The following is an 8,383-nucleotide window of genomic DNA, read 5'->3' on the forward strand; positions in this document are numbered from 1 at the left end:
TATAATTATACTATTGATTTCTGCTAGTCTATTTAAAGGAGCAGTTACTGCTTAAATGTTTTTTCTCTATACTTTTTAATTTTTGTAACTTTTTGACCAATTTTGCATTTTTATATCTGGTAATCTGAACAACTAATTTGAAGACAACAATATGTAGTATAACAGCCACTGTGGAACTATTATTTTATTTAGTGAAATTCTGTACTTTTTCCAATGTGTTTTTGCTTTACTATTTTTTATTCCCTTTAAAACATAGAAAAAAGCAAAGGGAACAGCTGTATTCACTCTGCTTTCCTGTAAAAATTAAAATTCTTAGGGAGCAAGGTTCCTATCTACCCTCTTCCTTGGCTTGGATTCTCTGGATGACCTTTGAGTTTTTCTACTGGAACTGGGAGGAGTGGGATGGATGAGCTGTGGTCATCTAACTCTGAAGTCTGCCAGCCACAAACCTCCCAACATGGAAAACTTGAGCCTCCTACACCTTCCATAACTGGTAAGGTAAGATGTGCAGTTAGTCCTTAGTTCACTTGTCAATTTTTAAGCATCTCTTACGTTGTAATGATTCTATGAAAAGCATTTGGACTACAACAATGAGCTAGGTATCTGCCCCAAGGTGATTTCCTGCCCTAATCCCATCCCACAAATATTCCCCGAGAATCCTGTATGTAGGGATCAAATTAATTCATTCAAGAGGGCAAACAGTCATTGAAATTTGAATATGTAATGTATTCTGTGATGTTTCTTTGCTATTATTTATATTTGGTGCTTGTGGCATTTTGTCATAAATCAGTTTATCTTCCTAGGAAAAAGCCAAGTTTGAGAATTGTAAGTCTGCTGTAGATTTTATAACATAAAATCATGAGGATGGTGGATAAAAACCCAGAGTTAGTTAGAGGGGAAATTCTCAATTTACTACTCTTATCAGAAATATTTTTTAAAGGTCATCTTTTAGATCATCTTGTTCCTATCTCAATAATTCTTAAGATAGCTCAGTGGAAGCAAAGCCCCATCACTGCGAGACAAGAAAGATGCTATTTTGATGTTGGAAGAGGACAGAGCATCCTTAAAATGGGTAGAAATTCAAATATATCAAGTAGGAGGAGGTAGCTAAGTGTGGGTACCACAGAGGAGTCACATAAGAGGCTGGCTACATACAGGGCAGCAAATGTAGGCTGAAGAAAGGTCGCAGAAAGTCTGGACATTAGTATAAGCTTTATCTGATGATGAAGATTCTGAACATGTCTAGGTAGATAGACATAGAATGTCTAGCTAGACATAGATAGTACATATGTCTATGTAGTTTGTAAGCTCCAAACTTACAAGCTAGAGCTCACAAGAGGAGCTTCAAAGCAACTGCAGGTTTAAAACCCCTGGTCCATGGCAAATAGACTTAATGTAACTCAAACGGGTGCTCCACCATGGTAGATCATGAGTCACGTCACCAAGCCCCCAACCCAAAGGTCTTCAGCACGGGACTGCTTTGTCTATCTGTCACTCCTGCCTCTTCTCTCTACTCTCTGTGATTCTTGCCAGGAATTTAAGTATCTCCTCCTTTATAGTTTTAGTTTTTGCTTCTGGATCCAGGATTTGAAAAGAGCACTGACACTTATGGAAATAGCAGTAGAGCACTTCTGAAACATGTGAAAAGTGTCCCGGAGGAAGACAACATCAGCATGACTCCTCCTATGGAAATCCCTATTCTCTTCTAAGAATCTGCCTCACCAGTCCCTAGGGGACCAAATGACCTTCCAGGCAGCCATTAAGCAAGTAGGTGGCTAAAGAAAAGTAAAACAATCCGAAAACTAAAGTTCTCCATACATGGTGCTCAGGAATAGCTGTGCCAAATTTTGTGTTATGATAGGGCTGATTTCTCTCATTTTCCCCTAATTTTTCAGATATTTCCAAGGCTCAGCAGTAGAGTTTATGTAAACTTACCTTGGCCCAAACAATGCATAAGTGCTTATATCATAAGCCATAGGAGTTAGCTTTCCTACTATTCTGGTTTGAACCAGTCACCAAACTAGCAACCAGGGGGCTTAGTCAAGTGCATTTTGTTAGTTTCTGAGGCAGGAGAGTTATGAAGTTTAAGGTATCCATCATTCAGTGAGTCATTCAGACATCATCAACAGGAGCAATACCAATAGTTCATTTTTTTGTTTCTAATACTTTTTAAGATAATAGTAAGGATTGCTAGATAACACATGTTACATATAAGTATTCCTTACCTGTCTTTTCCTTTCGGGAAAAGAAAGCTTGGATAGTTAAGATCACAAAACCCATTAAACAGCAAAGTCACAGATGGTTTCTTCAGGAAGGCTTTCCAACACCAAGCAGGGCCCTTCCTCATTGTTTGTCTGACATTCAGTACAATTTCTCTTCAGCTACTCGCATGAGCAGGCCAGAGACAGCTATGGCTGTCTACAGTTCATTTTTGTTTGTTTTTGGTTTTCGAACTCTAATCTTTGGGTACTTACAGTTGCTTTTAAAAATAAAGTTTTGTGCCTGAAAGTGGCCCTAATAATAATAATAATAAAGCTTCACCTATCATTTCCCAAGGAAAAAAAATCATTCCCTGGTTATTTCATCTCTAGTCCTTCCATTCTCCCCTTGATGTAGCTTGGACTTGAGATAATATTAAAACATAAGGGCAATTACCTATCTGAAATTCACTGAAATCTCTGTTCTGTAACTTATTACACCACCTTTGACCATATCTGGTCTGCTCCTCTGTCTCTTCTTCTCTATTGGCTTCCAAACTCATTTTATTTCTGTATTAGTACATTTCTGTAGTGCATGTTGTTTACATTCTTTGTGGGGATTCTTGCGTCCTTTTTGAATACACCTTAACTTCTTCTCTGTCCCATTCCCTTCTCTCCATGCCTCCTCCATCCATCTCTTTTTCCTGCTTCTGTCCATGTAGGCAGTGAATCATGCTTCCATTCCTTGTGTGGCACTGCGGCATGCACACAACATGTCTCAATTCCCTGTTTCATGCCCTGTTTTACTTCCCATCTCCCCACATCCCTCCATCTCTGTCTCACAATTCCTTTCAAGCAAAAATCCATCTCCTGGCTTCCTATTATCTACTTTCATTTTACTTTATTGGTGAACTCCAGCGAACACACATCTATTCACCTATGGACTGAAGAAGTGTTTCTCCAAAAACACAGATGTTGAAGCCTTAATCCACACACATGATATTTGGAGAATAAGGGTTTGGTGAGATAATCAAGCCAACAGAGTAGAGCCATCAGGAGTAGGGTTAGCACCCTTATAAGAAGAAACATAAAACAGTTGTCTCTGCCATATATGGACACAGCCATCCAGAACGGGGCCCTCATCAGAGCCCAACAATGCTGTCACCCTGAGTTTCAGGCCCTAGAACAGGGAGGAATAAGTAATCTCTTAGTCTAGAGTGTTCAGTTGGCCTAAACTCATCAAGTTACTACCATATGCATATCAATTATATGCACATGTCATTTTATTGATATATTGTACATATATTAGGGACACTCAAAAATAGGAAGTTGAAGATAAAAGTAGAAACTAACATTGCTACATTTTTCTTTTTACTTCCACTGTTTCTCTTGCACAAGATCCAGTCTGCTGACTCTTGTCCTGCACAAGAGCAACCAGTATCTGTGTTGTGGGTGAGAACACTGGTGGACGGGCCTTTCTCCTCCGTTTGTCTTCTGTGAGATAAAGCTAAAAGCACTCCCCCAAAGAGAAATCCTTTTTACTGAGGATGAAGCAAACACATAAAGTCATGGATAGGACCTTAGTGTCAAAGAACTCTTAGGTGCCTTCTACCTTCCTTGGGACCAAACTGAATAATCTCTATGTGTGGAGCTAGTCTTAAGCGGAGCGCAAAGGTCATAGAGCAGGGAAAGAAGGAAGGAAGAGAGAAGAAAAAAAGGAAGACCAAAGTTCTGATTCTTTGGAGGTCCAAAGAGTTAAAAGGGGAAGGAAAGGACTTTGTGGGAAGATAAGAAGAGCTGAGAGACAGCGGGCACCAGGTGGTGCTGGGGAAGCCATGCCACTAGAGAGCAACACCAGCTGAAGGTTTCAGGTCCTCATCAGACTACTGGAAGAATGTTCAGGATTCTTGGTTACAGAATCAGAGAGGCCTGGGAGGAGAAGGGGCCATCATCTAGGGTGGGAGAAGTAAGAGGCAGCACCCAGACCTCATTAATTCCTGCTGCACATGAGACTGGTCATCACAGTTCTGTTTCTTGGCACTAATTGCTTAAAAGTGGAAATATTCATTGTGTACGGCCTTCAAGGCCTTATTGTCAGGCAGTGAGGGTCCGAAAACCTCATTTTCAGGACCTTTCTCAGCTTGGGGTTGCTTAGCATCAGGACAATGGAGTGCAGGAAGAGGCAGGCATATGGGACCATTTCCTTGGCCCAGTACCAGGGATCCCAGACCATTAGGAGGTTCATTATAGAAATGACCAGCATCAGGGCATACATTACATGCAAGAAGAAGAAGAAAGACAGAGACTTGAGAGCTACAGTGTGGGCCTGGGTGCTGGTATCATGTGGCCCAGGCAAGCTGCCCCTCATCTGCCCCAGGTGCCTGTACAGGGAGCACATGAGTAGAAGGATGGAGATCAGAAACAGCAGGAATGGAGTGACCCACATGACCACCGAATGATAGAAAAAGTACCAATGATAAAAAACACTAATGCTATGAACCAGGGTGCAGTGTCCATGGGAACTCTGGGACAGAAACATCTGAATGAACACTCCGGTTCCCACAAATGACGAAATAACCGACAGGCTGCTGAAGATCAGGGAGCTCAGCAGCAGTGTGGGTACTGACGGAGAAATCCTCCACTTCAGCCAGAAGAACACAGGGTGTGCAAAGGTGCAGATCTTCACGCAGTAGAACACGGAGAGCCAGGCAGTGAGCCAGAAGGTGAGCATATTCACAAGTCCCAGAGGATGTTACCGTAGTCATATCCATAGCAAAACTGAGAGAATTTCTCCACGCTGCTCAGGAAGCTGAGCCCATGCAGGAAGAGCCGGGAAGTGGCGAGAGAAGCCACAGTCATGTCACCTGCAGGCAGTGTCCCACACCGGACCCACTCCCTGCCCAGCAAGGTGACCAGGAGCCCATTCTGTAGCATAGCAGCCAGCGACTCCAGGCCAAAGATCACCATGCAGACCGATGTGGGGGAGAAAGACATCTTCTCCAGCGAGGACCTGTGCAGATCAGCTCTGCGTAAGAATGCAGGGCCACATCTGCAGGAAACACAGAATCTCAGGACAAATCATCCAACTGGGACTCACGTGTCCCTCTTCCTGGACTTATGCAGATGTCCAGCCACCTGCATGACCCAGGTATGACAGGATTTGAGATGAGAATAACTGCAATCGCGTTGGCATGTAAATCCCTTCCAGCTCGATGACACGTGCCTCACTTTGGAAAACCTTCTATTTGCCGGTTCTGCCACAGGGCTAGGTGCAGGGAAACATTAGCAGAACCCAGGCGTGACAGGAGACCAAAAATACCCACGCTCTGCTCACGCTTCCTGTGTCTTATGGGTCCACAGGCGGCCACATATGCTGACCACGTGCATGCTGGGAAATCGGTGAGTGAGCGCAACACATCTTCGTTCTTCTTCCCGTCGCCCTCCTGTCCCGTCAACCATGCTTTCCTCCCCCATGTGCGTGGTTTTCTTCCAAGTTTGTTCCTTCCTGCTCCTTGCTAGCCGTTTCCCCTCCCGCTCTTCCCGCTCTCCCTTCTCTTCTTCCTCAGGCATCTGCACAAGTCCTTCCTCCTCCCCACCATCTGCCCTGCGTTTTGCTCCTTCTTTCCCCTTGGGTTTCTCACACCACAGCAACAATGCGGTATTTACATTTGTGTGCCGATTACTTCCCTGAGAGTTACGGCCTTGAGGTGCACGCATTTCCTGTAAAGGATCTCAAGCTTATGCTCACAATGGGAGGGCAGCAACCCACTGCATATAAAGTCCGCATCATCTTCATCTGCTCAGGTTTTTCATTAAGTTCATTGGTAGCTTTTTGATGCACGCTACAATCATACTGGTGGGAATTTGTACCTGTACATGACACATTTTGATTCCTGGGGTGTGGGGTTCGTCTCCAAGGTCTAGCTGTTGTAAACTGTGCTGCTGTAAACACTGAATATGCATATATCGATATCATATTAGGTGCTTAACTCTTTGGAGAAGATTCCTGGGAGGGCAATAGCGTGGTCCAATGAAACTCCGAGTCTGAATCTTTTGAGGAATCCTCACAGTGGTGTTTGTATGGCTTGTACCCTTCATGCTCCTAGCAACCACAGAGAACCATTCCTTTTTCCCCACAGCCATTCTGGTGTTCGTTATTCACTGATTTCTTGCTGATAGCCATTCTTTCTGTAGTGCAATGCAATATTCTTGTTGTTTTAGCTTGCCCCTCTTGCATAATCAATCATAGAGAACACTTTTTCATATATTTATTTGTTGTTTGAGCTTTCTTCTCTTATTTTTCTTTATATATTTTGTGCAGCGTCTCACTGTGCGTCTTGTGCTCATAGTGATCCTCCCGTTTTCAGAATCCCCAGTGCTGGGATTGCAGGTGTGCTCCACCATGCCCAGTCTCAGTGTCTAGCTCAGGGCTCCCAGGAGCAGGCCAATGTGGCATTGGGTGCCAGGGGCGAGCCTCAGGCATGCGCTCTCCTCAGCAGGCGCTATAGTCCACGGAGCTAGCTCGCCGGCCCTCTACCTCTTGATCACCTGTGCTTCCAGGTGAAATCTGTCTCCCGGCTTCGCTTTTATTTTATCTTATTGGTGAACTCCAGCAAATACACTGCTCCTCAGCTATAGACTGAAGAACTGTGTTCTCCAAAAATCCAGATGTTTAAGCCTTAATCCACAGACACAATATTTAGAGAATAAGGCTTGGTTAGATAACTAGGTTAAAAGAGTGGAGCCCTCATGAGTGGCTCTAATTATAAGAAGAAACACGGGGGGCTGGGGAGATAACACAGCAGCTTAAGTGCCTGCCTGGCAAACAAAAGGTCCTGAGTTTGATCCTTGGTACTGCAAAAAAAAAAAGGAGGAGGGAGATGAAAAGGAGCAGGAGGAGGAAGAGGTGAAGAAGGAGGAGGAAAAGGAGGAGTGGGAGAGACAGAGGGAGAGGGAGAAGGAGAGAGAGAAACCAGCTGCCACATGAAGGGTGAGCACACTGGCCCGAAGGACATCAGCATTGAGAGGTGTGGCGCCTCCCTTTCTGCTCCACCTGTCTTCTGCAAGCTAAAGCTAAAAGCCCTCCAACAGGACGTAGATCCTTTCAACTCAACATGAAGCAAACAAAGTCATGGATAGGACCTTAGTGGGACAGAACTCGTAGGCGCCCCCTTACATCCTTGGGACCAAACTGACAATTTCCATGAGTGGAATCAGTCTTAAGCAAGGTACAAAACTCAGAGAGAAGGGAAAGAAGGAAGGAAGAGTGAAGGAAAAAGGAAGACAGAAGTTCTGGCTCTTTGGAGGTCCAAAGAGTAAAAATGGGAGGGGAAGGACTTTGTAGAAAGACGGGAAGGGCTGAGAGCCAGTGGGCTCCAGGTAGCCATGCCACTAGAAAGCAACAACTGCTGATGGTTTCAGATCCTCAGCAGACTACTAGAAGAATGTTAGCATTGTTTGCTTCATGAATCCCAGAGCCCTGGAAGGAGAAGAGGCCATCATCTAGGGCCAAGAGAGCTGGGTCAGACCACAGACTGGCTACAGTGGAAAGGAACACAGAAAGAAGGAAAAGGAATGAATGCATCGTGGAAGGAGTGGGGAGGGGGAGCTCCCAGAACTCATTAATTCCTGCTGCACATGAGGCTGGTCATCACAGTTCTGCTTCTTGGCGCTGATTGCTTAAAAGTGGAAACATTCATTGTGTAGGGCCTTCACAGCCTTATTATCAGGCAGCACGGGCCCTGAAACCTCATTTTCAGGACCTTTCTCAGCTTAGGGTTGCTTAGCATCAGGACAATGGAGTGCAGGAAGAGGCGGGCATACAGGACCATTTCCTTGGCCCAGAACCACAGATTCCAGATGGTGATGAGGTTTGTTATAGAAATTACCAGGGTCAGGGCATGCAGTGCATGAAAGAAGAAAAAAAAACAGAGAGACTTGAGAGCCACAGTGTGGGCCTGGGTGCTGGGATCATGCGGCCCAGGCAAACTGTCCCTCATCTGCCCCAGGTGCCTGTACAGGGAGCACATGAGTAGGACAATGGAGATCAGAAACAGCAGGAGAGGAGTGAACCACATGACCATTGAATGACAGAAAAAGTACCACTGGTGAAAGACTCTAATGCTATCAGGCAGGGTGCAGTTTCCATGGGAACTCTGGGAGAGCACCATCTGAGTGAACACTCC

General features: G+C 44.7%; 1 pseudogene; it reads right to left on the bottom strand.

Moving 5' to 3' along the window:
• LOC101570914 overlaps positions 1-5,768 on the bottom strand; it is a 23,533-nt pseudogene extending 17,765 nt beyond the window's left edge.
• Between the last annotated feature and the right edge of the window lie 2,615 nt (positions 5,769-8,383).

Source organism: Octodon degus, unplaced genomic scaffold (genome assembly GCF_000260255.1).
Source record: "Octodon degus isolate 3935 unplaced genomic scaffold, OctDeg1.0 scaffold00027, whole genome shotgun sequence".
Taxonomy (NCBI): Eukaryota; Metazoa; Chordata; class Mammalia; order Rodentia; family Octodontidae; genus Octodon; species Octodon degus.